We start from the raw sequence: 14,706 nt of genomic DNA on the forward strand, positions 1-14,706 counted from the left end.
ATGTGAAACTTGGAAGCAAAACCTTAGAAATGGGGTTTGTATCTCTTCCCACAAAGTCATTTGGATGGGTGACATTTCTTATTGTGACGGGATCCCTGGGGTACAACCTGGAACTGGAGTACCGCCATGCCCCCTTAACTCTCCAGCCTGGGCTGTCTCTCACAGTGCTTTGCTAGTGAGCAAACCCTTCCAGGCGCTGTTATCCAAGAAGGAGGAGTGCTAGGCAGAGAAGGGCTCCACCTAACGAAGAGAGGGAAGAGCACCTTCACAAGCAGGCTGGCTAACCTAGGGAGGAGGGCTTTAAACTAGGTTCACCGGGGGAAGGAGACCAAAGCCCTGAGGTAAGTGGGGAAGTGGGATACCGGGAGGAAGCACGAGCAAGAGAGCTCAAGAGGGGAGGACTCCTGCCTTATACTGAGAATTATAAATCCCTTGATTACAATGCCCCCGCTGACTAAGAGTTGTTGAACACCCTCCTGGGTGGGGTACTTTGTATGTACTAGCAAATTTACAGCATATTTCAGTAACAACCATACAGCAAAATCCTTTAACTTGATACACACCAACAGTATACATATTTTAACAGAAAGACAGGTTTCAGCAGATCATGACCTTTCATATGATATCTTATTGCTTGCTCTGTATGAAATATATCATAATTATATGACAGTGATGCTTCGGGGTGCTGCTTTGAGGTACAGAGTGCCACATATCCCCCCTAAATTCACTGCAACAGGGTTAGTCACTGACTAACTTGATGGCAATGTGTGTTATGGTACTTTCAAGTTTTAACAACATAATTTCCAGTTGTTGCTAGAAAGCCTCTCCTTGCACTTTTGCATCACTGTTAACACTTATGCTTTCCTAACTGGTGTTAACTCAATGTAGAAGTGCAGTCAGGAATATAGCTGAAATACTTTCCTCATGGACTGTATTTTCTAAATGGACAACCTATTTAATTCTCAATTACTGAGGGACAATCTCCACTCCTTGATAGATTTTGCTTTCCACAACCAAATCTCTGTACAACTTGTCATGAGTGATGTACCCGAGTATTCGGATTCTAATATCTAAACTGTATTGTTAAATTTATTCATCTAAATGTGGGTTATTGCTGATTATGTACTCTATGTATGACTTTTAAAAGCTAACTTTACATTTGTGGATAATCTGAGCAATATACCCAGATGTACAGACACTCTTTTCCCAACCTATGTATTTATATATATATATATATATATATATATATATATATATATATATATATATATATATATATATATATATTAACATTAGCTTTATTAAAGATTTCCAGTGTGTAGGTATCTTGCCATCCAGCCATGAAAGCCAAGAAAGGGTGTGCCTCAGTTTCTCCGTCCACACAGCAGTCCACATTCATTATGGTTTCTCTACTGTGATAAGCTTTAAGTCTCTTTACAGGTAAGAGCTGAGAAGCAGGATTATCAGAAGGTTTCTTAACATAACATGTGATCCCAATTACCATTCCTAGCATGTTCAAAGGCTTTTCCCCCAAATTGTGCATAATCTATTTTATCACAAGATTTCATGTTACTATCAAAATCCTTATCACAAGGTTTAACAGTAACTGCAGATCTTTCATGCCATGCCTTCTGTTTAGACAGTCTGGTCTGAATTCCTCATTTTATTTATTGATTTTTTTCATACATGAGAATGACATTAAATGGATGCCATCATTGCTCGCTCTGGCTTTGAGAGACCAATCCATTGGCTTTATTTAACCAAAGAGTGGTTACCTGAGCGAGTGCCTGATTGGCTGGTAGCCTGCAGGGGGCGGGCATTGGGGCTGTCTGCTTGTTTGTTTCAGGGAAGCCTGGCTGTTTAAAAATAGCCAGAGCTTCGCGAACCAGCTGAGCGGCGGGGGACAGCAGAGCAGCACACAGCAGGAGTTTGCCTGGGAGTTCGCCTGGAGTGAGCCCAGTGAGGCTTACATCTTGCCAACTCCTCTGAGGAACCTCATAGTAGGAAGGTGATATGGAAGGGGCGGGGGTCAGCTGTTGTGACCTGCACTGGATGTGCCATGTTTGTCTTTCTTCCACAGGATAGAAGCGACTTTGTCTGTACAAAGTGCAAGATGGTCTCCATATTGGAAGAGAAGATTGAAGGTCTGGAGCAACAGATAACGACCCTGCGTTGCATACGAGAAACTGAGGATTTCCTGGACAAACGTCAGGATATGCTTCTACGGGCACAAAGCTCTAAAGATTTAGAGCAGGTTGTACAGCGGAGCCAAGAGGCCAGTGAAGAAGCTTGGCAACATGTGACCTCCAGAAGAAGAAGGGGGAATGACCGGGTACCAGCAACGCAGACACAGGTAACTAACCACTTTCATGTTCTCTCCACAGATACTAATGCGGAGAGTGGACCAGACGATACGTCTGAGGGAAGGGAGCAGAAGGAGACTCCGCTGGTTGGAAGGCATGAGATGCACTGTTCCACGACCACCACTCCCAAGAGAAGGAGGCAGGTGGTGGTGGTCGGGGACTCTCTCCTCCGGGGGACTGAGTCATCTATCTGCTGCCCTGACCGGGAAAACCGAGAAGTCTGCTGCTTGCCAGGGGCTAAGATTCGCGATGTGCCGGAGAGACTGCCGAGACTCATCAAGCCCTCGGATCGCTACCCCTTCCTGCTTCTCCACGTGGGCACCAATGATACTGCCAAGAATGACCTTGAGCGGATCACTGCGGACTACGTGGCTCTGGGAAGAAGGACAAAGGAGTTTGAGGCGCAAGTGGTGTTCTCGTCCATCCTCCCCGTGGAAGGAAAAGGCCAGGGCAGGGACCGTCGAATCGTGGAAGTCAACGAATGGCTACGCAGGTGGTGTCGGAGAGAAGGCTTTGGATTCTTTGACCATGGGATGGTGTTCCATGAAGGAGGAGTGCTGGGCAGAGACGGGCTCCATCTTACGAAGAGAGGGAAGAGCATCTTTGCGAGCAGGCTGGCTAACCTAGTAAGGAGGGCTTTAAACTAGGTTCACCGGGGGAAGGAGACCAAAGCCCTGAGGTAAGTGGGAAAACGGGATACCGGGAGGAAGCACAGGCAGGAACGTCTGTGAGGGGAGGGCTCCTGCCTCATACTGAGAATGAGGGGTGATCAGCAGGTTCTCTCAAGTGCTTATATACGAATGCACAAAGCCTTGGAAACAAGCAGCGAGAACTGGAGGTCCTGGTGATGTCAGGGAATTATGACGTGATTGGAATAACAGAGACTTGGTGGGACAACTCACATGACTGGAGTACTGTCATGGATGGTTATAAACTGTTCAGGAAGGACAGGCAGGGCAGAAAAGGTGGGGGAGCAGCACTGTATGTAAGGGAGCAGTATGACTGCTCAGAGCTCCGGTACGAAACTGCAGAAAAACCTGAGTGTCTCTGGATTAAGTTTAGAAGTGTGAGTAACAAGAGTGATGTAGTGTTGGGAGTCTGCTATAGACCACCGGACCAGGGGGATGAGGTGGATGAGGCTTTCTTCCAGCAACTCACAGACGCTACTAGATCGCATGCCCTGATTCTCATGGGTGACTTTAATTTTCCTGATATTTGCTGGGAGAGCAATACAGCGGTGCATAGACAATCCAGGAAGTTTTTGGAAAGCGTAGGGGACAATTTCCTGATGCAAGTGCTAGACGAGCCAACTAGGGGGGGAGCTTTTCTTGACCTGCTGCTCACAAACAGGGAAGAATTAGTGGGGGAAGCAAAAGTGGATGGGAATCTGGGAGGCAGTGACCATGAGATGGTCGAGTTCAGGATCCTGACACAGGGAAGAAAGGTAAGCAGCAGGATACGGACCCTGGACTTCAGGAAAGCAGACTTCGATTCCCTCAGGGAGCGGATGGGTAAGATCCCCTGGGGGACTAACATGAAGGGGAAAGGAGTCCAGGAATGCTGGCTGTATTTCAAGGAATCCCTGTTGAGGTTACAGGGACAAACCATCCCGATGAGTCAAAAGCATAGTAAATATGGCAGGCGACCAGCTTGGCTTAATGGTGAAATCCTAGCGGATCTTAAACATAAAAAAGAAGCTTACAAGAAGTGGAAGGTTGGACATATGACCAGGGAAGAGTATAAAAATATTGCTCGGGCATGTAGGAATGAAATCAGGAGGGCCAAATCGCACCTGGAGCTGCAGCTAGCAAGAGATGTCAAGAGTAACAAGAAGGGTTTCTTCAGGTATGTTGGCAACAAGAAGAAAGCCAAGGAAAGTGTGGGCCCCTTACTGAATGAGGGAGGCAACCTAGTGACAGAGGATGTGGAAAAAGCTAATGTACTCAATGCTTTTTTTGCCTCTGTCTTCACTAACAAGGATAGCTCCCAGACTGCTGCGCTGGGCATCGCAACATGGGGAGTAGATGGCCAGCCCTCTGTGGAGAAAGAGGTGGTTAGGGACTATCTCCCACAGTATTCTTGTCAGCAAGTTAAAGAAGTAAGGGCTGGATGAATGTACTATAAGGTGGGTAGAAAGTTGGCTAGATTGTCGGGCTCAACGGGTAGTGATCAATGGCTCCATGTCTAGTTGGCAGCCGGTGTCAAGTGGAGTGCCCCAGGGGTCGGTCCTGGGGCCGATTTTGTTCAATATCTTCATAAATGATCTGGAGGATGGTGTGGATTGCACTCTCAGCAAATTTGCAAATGATACTAAACTGGGAGGAGTGGTAGATACGCTGGAGGGCAGAGATAGGATACAGAGGGACCTAGACAAATTGGAGGATTGGGCCAAAAGAAGCCTGATGAGGTTCAATAAGGATAAGTGCAGGGTCCTGCACTTAGGACGGAAGAACCCAATGCACAGCTACAGACTAGGGACCGAATGGCTAGGCAGCAGTTCTGTGGAAAAGGACCTAGGGGTGACAGTGGACGAGAAGCTGGATATGAGTCGGCAGTGTGCCCTTGTTGCCAAGAAGGCCAATGGCATTTTGGGATGTATAAGTAGGGGCATAGCGAGCAGATCGAGGGACGTGATCGTTCCCCTCTATTCGACACTGGTGAGGCCTCATCTGGAGTACTGTGTCCAGTTTTGGGCCCCACACTACAAGAAGGATGTGGATAAATTGGAGAGAGTCCAGCGAAGGGCAACAAAAATGATTAGGGGTCTGGAACACATGACTTATGAGGAGAGGCTGAGGGAACTGGGATTGTTTAGTCTGCGGAAGAGAAGAATGAAGGGGGATTTGATAGCTGCTTTCAACTACCTGAGACGTGGTTCCAGAGAGGATGGTTCTAGAGTATTCTCAGTGGTAGAAGAGGACAGGACAAGGAGTAATGGTCTCAAGTTGCAGTGGGGGAGGTTTAGGTTGGATATTAGGAAAAACTTGTTCACTAGGAGGGTGGTGAAACACTGGAATGCGTTACCTAGGGAGGTGGTAGAATCTCCTTCCTTAGAAGTTTTTAAGGTCAGGCTTGACAAAGCCCTGGCTGGGATGATTTAATTGGGGATTGGTCCTGCTTTGAGCAGGGGGTTGGACTAGATGACCTCCTGAGGTCCCTTCCAACCCTGATATTCTATGATTCTATGATTCTATGATTCTATGTTCCATGAGCCAAGATTGTAGGTCATTTAGTCTCTTACCTGGCAAAAATATGCCCTGTTTAGTTTACATTGGTCTTGTGGTAGTGAAGCTACAGGGAAGTTGAAGGATGTGTTAAGGTACGATCAAAGACTCCAGCTTGGCATGGTGTAACGTTAATTCTCTGCTTCACCCCCTCACCCCCCGTCAGTGTTCTGTATTAAAATACCTAAGTGTGTATTCTACAATCTGTCTATCTTGAGTACCTATGTAGTCTCTAAATGCTTCACAACACCCCTGGGGGTAGGCCAGGACTCTCATCCCTGTTTTACAGATAGGGAGCTGAGGCACAGAAAGGCTAAATGACTTGCCCAAGGTCACGCAGAATCTGTGTGCTGGGACAAGGATTGAGCCCAGGTCCCCAAGTCCCAGACGCAATGGGGTGGAAAATGGGTTTCCCATCACAGGAACATTTTTGAGATTTAAAAAAATCCATTCTGAATCAAGACAAAAAGTTAAAATCTCAAACATTTTCATGGACCAACAATCCCTGCCCTCCACCCCCGCACACACCCAAATTTCAGTTGAGGTCAATTGAAACATTTCCTTTCCACTTAGACCTTTAACATTTGTTAATATAGTTAGCTGAAATGCTTAATGAAAATTCAAATCAAAATCCGGATTGTTTTGAAAATATTGAAACTGATCATGGATGTAAAAACATCTCATGGAAAAATTCCCGACCCACTCTTATCCCTGCCCAGTGGCCAAGCCAGGGGGTCATACCCCTTCTTTGTCATCTGTTGTGCCAGCCACTCGTAACTTCTACATACCTCATTAGCTCACATCCCATGTCAGTACTGAAGAAATGGCTGTGGTATTTGTTCCTTTCAGTTAAGTAACCTTTATACACAGCTGGGATTCCCGCGGACAGTGGTAACATGCCCTGCCGACGTGCAGTGAGCGGTGCGCTGGAAGAAATGCCAACACTTCCCATCATCTTACCATAAGGCAGCATGACACTGTGGGCAAAAGAATGAAGGGACCACTCCAGGGTTCTGTGTGGGCGGAAAGACCCAGCTGGCACCCCATTGCCATCTCTCAGCTAGAGATGGGGCACTGCGGCGGGGCACTAGCTGCATGGGGTGCACATTGATGAATGGGAGCGAAGTCACTGGGCGTCAAGTTTGTTCAACAGGACACTGCATCAGGAAGGTGATTGGGACAAGCCCTGATGGCATGTGAGAGCAGACTGCACTGAACACTCTAACACACATACTGAGGTAATGAAAATGGTGGCATAAGTAACACCATGCTGGTAACTTTTGCAGTTTTATCATGAGTCTCAGGATATTTGGTGTTTTTTTCTTAAGGCCCCAGCACCTGGAGTCATGCGATTATGAGAGAATCTCAGCTTTAATTTTTTTACATACTTAAGTTCCTAGCTCCTGCTGCTAATGAACTGAGGTGCAGAGAAAAGCTTCAAAATGTGAATCTAAAGTTTGAAAACCCAGAAGTGCAAGCACAAGGATCCCCAGGCAGAGTACATTTGACCACCCCATGACTTGGGGGACTGGCCCATGGTTTGTGATGCAGGATTGCCATGCTGGTAACATCCCAGTAATGGGCTGTACCAAGGTGTAACACATGGGCTCTTGTTCTTCTGTAATGACAGTACAAGTGGCTGCTCTAATAGGGGATGTGGAAAATTCCTGTACCAAGAGGCACCTTTGCTGGCCACGCCTGCTGGAGCCTCCAGCAGCTCCTTTTCCTGTAGCTGTCTCCTGCCTCCATCATTCTCCCTAATGCCTGAGTGTCTCCCCTGCCCACCGAGGGCCTGTCTCTTGCCTGTGCTGGTGTGGCCACATTGCGGGGACGTATCTGATCATCCTTCCTGCCCTCCCCCCACCCTGAGCAGAGAACCCAGAGCTCTCCCCCGGCATGGGGCTGTGTCACTGATGGCACTAGGACAACCCAGCCCGCCAAGTGAACACCTCTGATGTGGCTAAGGATATGTGGTGTGACGGAGCAAGGCCAGATGGCTATAGTAAAGTAATGGGAGACAGATATATTAGCCACAGACTAAACAAATCCCTGTTACCAGGGTAAGGAAATGGCAGATGCTCCAGGTCAGTTAAGAGACCTGGGGCCAATTAAGATCTTTCCAGAAGGCAGGGAAGATAGCTGGATTGATTGGGACACCTGAAGCCAATCAGGGGCTGGCTGAAACTAGTTAAAAGCCTCCCAGTTAGCCAGGTGGGTGTGCATGTCAGGAGCTGTAGGAGGAAGCTATGCTGTTGGAGAGACTGAGCAGTACACACCATATCAGAGACAAGGAAGGAGGCCCTGAGATAACAGTGAAGTAGATATTGAGGAACTGAGGGCTGCTGTGGGGAAGTAGCCCAGGGAATTGTACGTGTCCTGTTTCTAAAAGGTCAGCAACCATAGTTGATACTATTAGGGTCCCTGGGCTGGAGTCTGGAGTAGAAGGAGTGTCTGGGGTTCCCCCTTCCCCCCCTGATTAATCATTGAGACTGGGAGACAACGGAGACTGTGCAAGGGAGGATACATTCTCCTCACCTCCCTTGCTGGCTTATGATGAAAATGGCTCAGTAAGCTGTGACCCTTGCCTCTAGAGAGAGAAGGGCTACGTGGAGGGTCACAGTGAGCCTCTGAGGCTAGCAAAATCTGCCAGGAAACGTGGAACCCACAGAGAGAAGGACAGAACTTTGTCACAGTGGGAACTGGGAAATGAGAACTTTTGTGCATAGCAAGCCCATAACTCCGTGTCTGACTCTCAGAACAGCATATTGCTTCCCTTTAATAAGTGTCTCAAGCTTAGGTGTTCTGCCCCTCAGTATTCACCCCTCCCCGAGGTGCTGGTGGGAGTTATGGACATGCACTGAGGGTAGATTCTCCACCACACCTGCATGCTACACAGTGCCAGCCAGGGTTTAATGAATGTGCTTTTATAAGATTCTGGATTAAGGGGGTATGGTGCACCAGTTGATTGCAGATCCCAGTGAACTGCATCTAGCTGGCAGCATACAAAAATGAGCCTCCAGTGGCTCAAGCCAGCACAAAATGTTAACATTTTCTCCTAAAGCCACAGCTCTATGGTGGCGGGGGATTTGCTAATGTTAATAAATATTTATATTGCAGTATTGCCAAAGTCCCCAATGTGGATTGGGACCCCACTAAGGGTCAGGCACTGTACAAGCACAGCTAAGTACACAGCCCATGCCCAGGACATCTTACAATCTACAAAGACAACTAAGATTTCTGCGTAAACTTAAAAAAACAATGCTCTCTCCAGAAGCTGATGCTAAAGGGTATTTTAATTTTGATATGAAACTAGGTTTAACAGAGCACTAGAAACTACACCCAGGGAAAAATCCTGCTTTCTAGGGATGGCAAGATGTCCTGCTAAGCCTCTTGTGTTCTGGACATCTCTCAGGCTTGGTCTACAATTGCAACTTATGTCAGTATAACTTCTCCCATCAACATAGCTACCGTCTCTCGGGGAGGTGGAGTCCATACACTGATGGGAGAAGCTCTCCTGTCGGTGTCAGTAGCATCTTCACTGAAGTGCACCCTTGCAGTATTGTAAGTGTAGACAAGCAGTCAGTCTGATTCCTGAGCAGCACTGGTAAAGGCTGTGATATAGGCAGAATCTTTGTATGTTTTGAGAAACCCACATTTCAATTGTTTCTAAAGAGCAGCTGGTGAAAATGTTTTCAAGATGTGTTTTTCACGTTTCCTGTAACTTGTTATCATTCATCCTCTAAGGCCACTAGTTTCCCTTCATTTCATTTGTTTCCTCCAAGGTATCAGAATTACAAACATGCTTTCTATAAATATTAATGCTCAGTGATTATATTTGCATAATATAAGTAATGTATTGTAAGTGTGAAGTGAATGCACTTGATCCAGCTAGTAAAGCTGGAATTGCACTGGATCCGACCATAAAACCTTCCTTACAATGGAGACAAATATGCATCTGTTATAATGGCATTAAGCTGTTGTTGTGTAGATAGAATTAGAGGACTCCAAGGTTTACAACGTGGGTGGTTCAGCAGTCTCCGCTTCTCCACGGTCATTGCAATATGAGTGTCACAGGCATGAATTCATTCTGGATCATCTGGTGCTCTCATTCCTCACCATGAGACTATCTGAATAGGAACGGTAATGGCTAGTGTGGCAAGCAGCCGCACTCTGTCTCTGCATGGCCAATGCACAGCACCTTGCGTTCCAGCGAGGCCAAACTTGATGAGGCGTTAACAGTCTAGTGCTGCCTCCTGAGACAGAGCCTGTGACTGGAACAGACACTGACACGACCGAAATCCAATCGCAATGTGACAAAGATGGTAATGAAAAAGAGAGCTAATAAAAACGTCAACTATCACCATTGTAAACACAAGGCCGTCCCAGAGACCCTGGTACTCGGATGTCCCACCTCTCCCGGGCTGGGCTCCTTAGGGAACTTATTAAAATATGAAATCTCTGGGCAGCCATTTTCTTAATCATCAAATATAACCCAGCATGGTCAATGTGCATTGGGTACATGTCTCACACCCATGCATAAGGACACCCCTTTGTACGTGCTTAACCTTGTCAGGTGGGCAAAATTCCCTCCAAAAGACAAGTAGATTGGAGTCTGTGCAGCGCGGGGGCGGTGTCCCGTGCACTGTGGGACTGAGGACGGTGTGTGGTGCAGTGGGGGCAGGAGGCAGGGGGCGGAGGACGGCATGAGGTGCAGTGGGGGCAGGGGGCGGAGGACGACGTGAGGTGCAGTGGGGGAAGGGGGCGGGGGGTGGAGGACGGCATGAGGTGCAGTGGGGGCGGGGTACGGGGGGCGGGGGTCAGAGGACGGCATGAGGTGCAGTGGGGGCGGGGGCAGGGGCGGCATGAGGTGCAGTGGGGGCGGGGGACAGGGAACGGGGGACGGTGTGAGGTGCAGTGGGGGCGGGGGGCTGCAGCTGTGTATCCCACACCAGTTCCCATGTCTGGGAGAGAGCAGCGTTGGCACTTTTCTAATGGTCCAAACTGAACACCCTGGCCCTGCCCCTTTCTTAAGGCCCCTCCCCCTTCCCCACCCCCACTCACTGCATTCCCCCGCCCTCGGTGGCTCGCTCTCCCCCCCACTCCCACCTTAGAGCCGGACCTGCCGGCCGCTTCTGGGGCACGGCGCCGCACCAGGACCGGCAGGGACCAGCCTGCCTTAGCCCGGCAGCACCATCCACCGGACATTTAACGGCCCAGGTGTTGGTGCTGACCAGAGCCGCCAGGGTCCCTTTTTGCCCGGGTGTTCGGGTCAAAACCCAGACATCTGGCAACCCTAGTAGAGAGAAGTGGGGAAGGAGGAGCTGGTGGAGAGGCCAGGCAGCCCTGGAGAGGGAGGGCAGTGGACAGCCACATCCCCATCCCCTCTCTGGTAGGCGAGGAGTCCGAGTCAGGCATTCTGTAACCACTGCGGCCTGCAGAAGGGCAGCATTCATGGGCCTGCCCAGTCTGTTGCCATTGATGGCGCTGTGGAGTGAGACCCCAGGACTCTGCTCCAAGACAGGGCTACCCATGGCTACGCAACAGCTTACTGAGCACCTCAGTGTCATGCCCTGGGCTGGGTTCTTCCTCCGCAGCATGGACATCAGCTGGGCAAGGAAGAGAACATAAGAACGCCCCTACGGGGTCAGACCAAAGGTCCATCCAGCCCAGTGTCCTGTCTACCGACAGTGGCCAATGCCAGGTGCCCCAGAGGGAATGAACAGAACAGGGAATCATCAAGTGATCCATCCCCTGATGCTCATTCCCAGCTTCTGGCAAGCAGAGGCTAGGGACACCATCCCTGCCCATCCTGGCTAATAGCCATTGATGGACCTATCCTCCATGAATTTAACTAGCTCATTTTGAACCCTGTTATAGTCTTGGCCTTCACAACCTCCTCTGGCAAGGAGTTCCACAGGTTGGCTGTGTGTTGTGTGAAGAAATACTTCCTTTTATTTTAAACCTGCTGCCTATTAATTTCATTTGGTGTTATGAGAAGGAGTAAATAACACTTATTTACTTTCTCCACACCAGTCATGCTTTTACAGACCTCAATCATATCCCCCCTTAGTCGTCTCTTTTCCAAGCTGAAAAGTCCCAGTCTTATTAATCTTTCCTCATACAGCACCCGTTCCATACCCCTAATAATTTTTGTTGCCCTTTTCTGAACCTTTTCCCATTCATGGAATCATAGAATATCAGGGTTGGAAGGGACCTCAGGAGGTATCTAGTCCGACCCCCTGCTCAAAGCAGGACCAGTCCCGAATGTTTGCCCCAGATCCCTAAATGGCCCCCTCAAGAATTGAACTCACAACCCTGGGTATAGCAGACCAAAGCTCAAACCACTGAGCTATCCCTCCCCCCAGTATATCTTTTTTGAGATGAGGTGACCAGAGGGGCTGCAGTGCCAGCAGCATGAGGGGTCACCCTAGCCCCTCTCAGATGCAGAATCATGCCAGGGAGGGGTAAATCAGAACCATGTGGCCCAACGACCAACCTCCCATCTTGTGGCTGAGGGCAGCTGGAGGCTCCCAGTCAGGGCCCCTCACTCTTAGGAGGCTCAAAGATGAGGGACCGCTCAAGGCCAGAGATGGAAGCTCCCCAAAGAGCCCTCCCATACCCCAAACCAGTGTAGTAAACAATCTCTCTCAGCTGGGTGGGGCAGGAGTCGTCTGGGGCTCTTCTGCTCCAGGCGCTGGGGCAGACAAGGGGTTGCAGAGGGTGGGAGGAGAACTCCCCCAGCTCTGCTTTGCACCATGAGCCTATGTCTGATTGCCAGTTGTAGTAGAGATAGAGAGCCTGAGACATGAGGCCTGGCCTGAGGCCTAAGGCCTGAAGTAAAGTCAGTCCCTGCTGAGATAAAGCAAAGTTAGCAAGAGTCAGGCTATGAGCAAAGTCAGGCCCTGTTACAAAGCAGAGGCCTCCTTGCAGGTTCGCTGTCTGGTTCATGAACTTGCCAAGAACAGGGCTGGCACTGCAAAAACACAAGCACTCCTAGGCCCTAAGTATTCACCTGAACACATTCCAAAAGGCTGGTACCAGAACACCCCGATACCGAGATATGGTGTAGACACTCTCCCCAGAGATGTGTCCAGGGACACACCGACCCCTCCGAAAGATTGTCCGGATGACAGCATGATGGATAGAGATGTGATGGAACCAAGAGGTACAAGGCGAAGGGTGGTAGCTAGCCACGTCAGAGGGGCAACACGGAATTTGTTTGTATCAGAGTGTAAAAGAGGGGCCACAGAGGGGGTGTCTTTGTACAGCCGAGGGGAGGGGGATGGAGAGTCCCTCCGCTCACCGAGCCGAGTCCATTCTCACAGGCATGTACTAGTGGCCGCACAGAGTGTGCTGGGTGCTAGCACTGTGCTTTGTCGGCACTGAGCCTGGCCGAGCGCCTTCGCTGTGGAACCGAGTCATTCGTCTTCTTAGCTGCCGCAGCAGACCTCAGTCGAACTGCCTATCTGCACAGAGCCCACACAGCCCACAGAGAGACTCACGCAGCCAACCCGGCAACACCGATTACAGCAACGTTCCCCTCACAGCACGAACAAAAGGGAACTTACTTTACTCAGCTCTTCTCATTTCAACTGGCAGCCAGAGGGGCATATTTTGTGTGACGGTATTTCCTTCCCTTGTGCTGACGCTGAGGGAGGGTTTCGGCTGTTTGTCAACACTGATATGTTAGCTACTGTGTGCGGCATGCAACTTAGCGTCCCCTTTGTAAAACCTCTTAGCAGCAGTGTGCAGTCATTGGGCGCACAATGGATAAAATGAGCTGGGACGATGCTCCAGTAGTTACAGGTGTTCGAAAAGGATCGTTTGGCAACAGCCAGCAATGGGCTAATTGTCTGCAGGTGCTGTGTCCCGTGACTATCGCTGTTCCAGGAAAATGGCTGCTGTACTACAAATATCCCAGTAAAGGTCTTGGCAGGTGGATAGTCCTCACCCGTGGCTTGCTACAACTCAGACAGCACTGGCGCCAGAGCGGAGTTATACACAGGGCAGGCTGGGTGTCTCTCAATAACCATTCTCCATGCTGGAATATATGGGGACAGTGCTGGGTCTCAGAGAGGATATTATTTGAGGAGCTTCATGGACAACTAGTATCTTGTGAATTAACGAATGTAAAGCAGATGAACTCTGGCTTTTCAGGGGAAGTCTCCTTATAAGTGTATTCCTCAAGCTCTTCTTATAGTGTGAGAGCTAAAGACAATTTCTATAATATTGTCCTTGAGGAGGACTTCCCCGCTTGGTGAATTCAATGTGGTGGTGGGTTTTCCAGTGAAGAACTGCTAGTTGCAAAGCAGTTCCCATGGAAAGTTTGAAGCTTGTTGGTGAGTACGCACTCAGGGCCTGTTCTGCTTTGCACATAACATTAATGCTGTTTGATTGTGAATGGACTTGAAAGGATCCTCGTCCTGCAGATCTATTAAAAACAGTGCAAATCAGCACTGAAGGGAGATGCAGCAGGTCAGCACCTTTGACAAGCCAGACCCCTTTGTTTTAGTGACCTAATGATGGATTCAGATGGATTGAGAATAGCCCCTGTCCCTCTGTTTAGCACCACTAGGAATGAAACATCCAAGCAGCGGCAGGCCCAGTCAGGGAAGATTTATCATAAGGGTCTGAGCAACCTCCCTCCTGGCTGGGCAGAGGGAATGTGCTCCCCCTCCCCCCCCCCAGCAGCACTCCTTGAACTCCCTTGGGAGATTTGATTTGGGGCTCCCACAGAATGTGCACTGGTTTGAACACCAGGTGCTTTCACATAAAGACAGATGTGGACTAGCAGCCCAACTCTGCTCCTTTATCATTTGATATCATTTGATATCATTTATCCTTTATCATTTGATATCATTTTATCAAACCGGGTAGAATTAGTGGAGGAAGCAAAAGTGGATGGGAATCTGGGAGGCAGTGACCATGAGTTGGTTGAGTTCGGGATCCTGACGCAGGGAAGAAAGGTAAGCAGCAGGATACGGACCCTGGACTTCAGGAAAGCAGACTTCGACTCCCTCAGGGAACAGATGGCCAGGATCCCCTGGGGGACTAACATGAAGGGGAAGGGAGTCCAGGAGAGCTGGCTGTATTTCAAGGAATCCCTGTTGAGGTTACAG

At 49.1% G+C, this 14,706-nt stretch overlaps 1 long non-coding RNA gene across 1 annotated transcript in view; it reads left to right on the plus strand.

The window, feature by feature from the left end:
* The first annotated feature begins 245 nt into the window (after positions 1 to 245).
* Positions 246 to 14,706, plus strand: part of LOC141990249 (uncharacterized) — a 36,389-nt gene continuing 21,928 nt past the window's right edge. Inside the window, exons 1-2 of the long non-coding RNA XR_012640125.1 lie at positions 246 to 341; positions 2,081 to 3,042. This is a non-coding gene — a long non-coding RNA (uncharacterized LOC141990249). The remainder of the gene's footprint in view (positions 342 to 2,080; positions 3,043 to 14,706) is intronic.

Source organism: Natator depressus, chromosome 6, assembly GCF_965152275.1.
Source record: "Natator depressus isolate rNatDep1 chromosome 6, rNatDep2.hap1, whole genome shotgun sequence".
In the NCBI taxonomy this organism is placed as follows: domain Eukaryota; kingdom Metazoa; phylum Chordata; order Testudines; family Cheloniidae; genus Natator; species Natator depressus.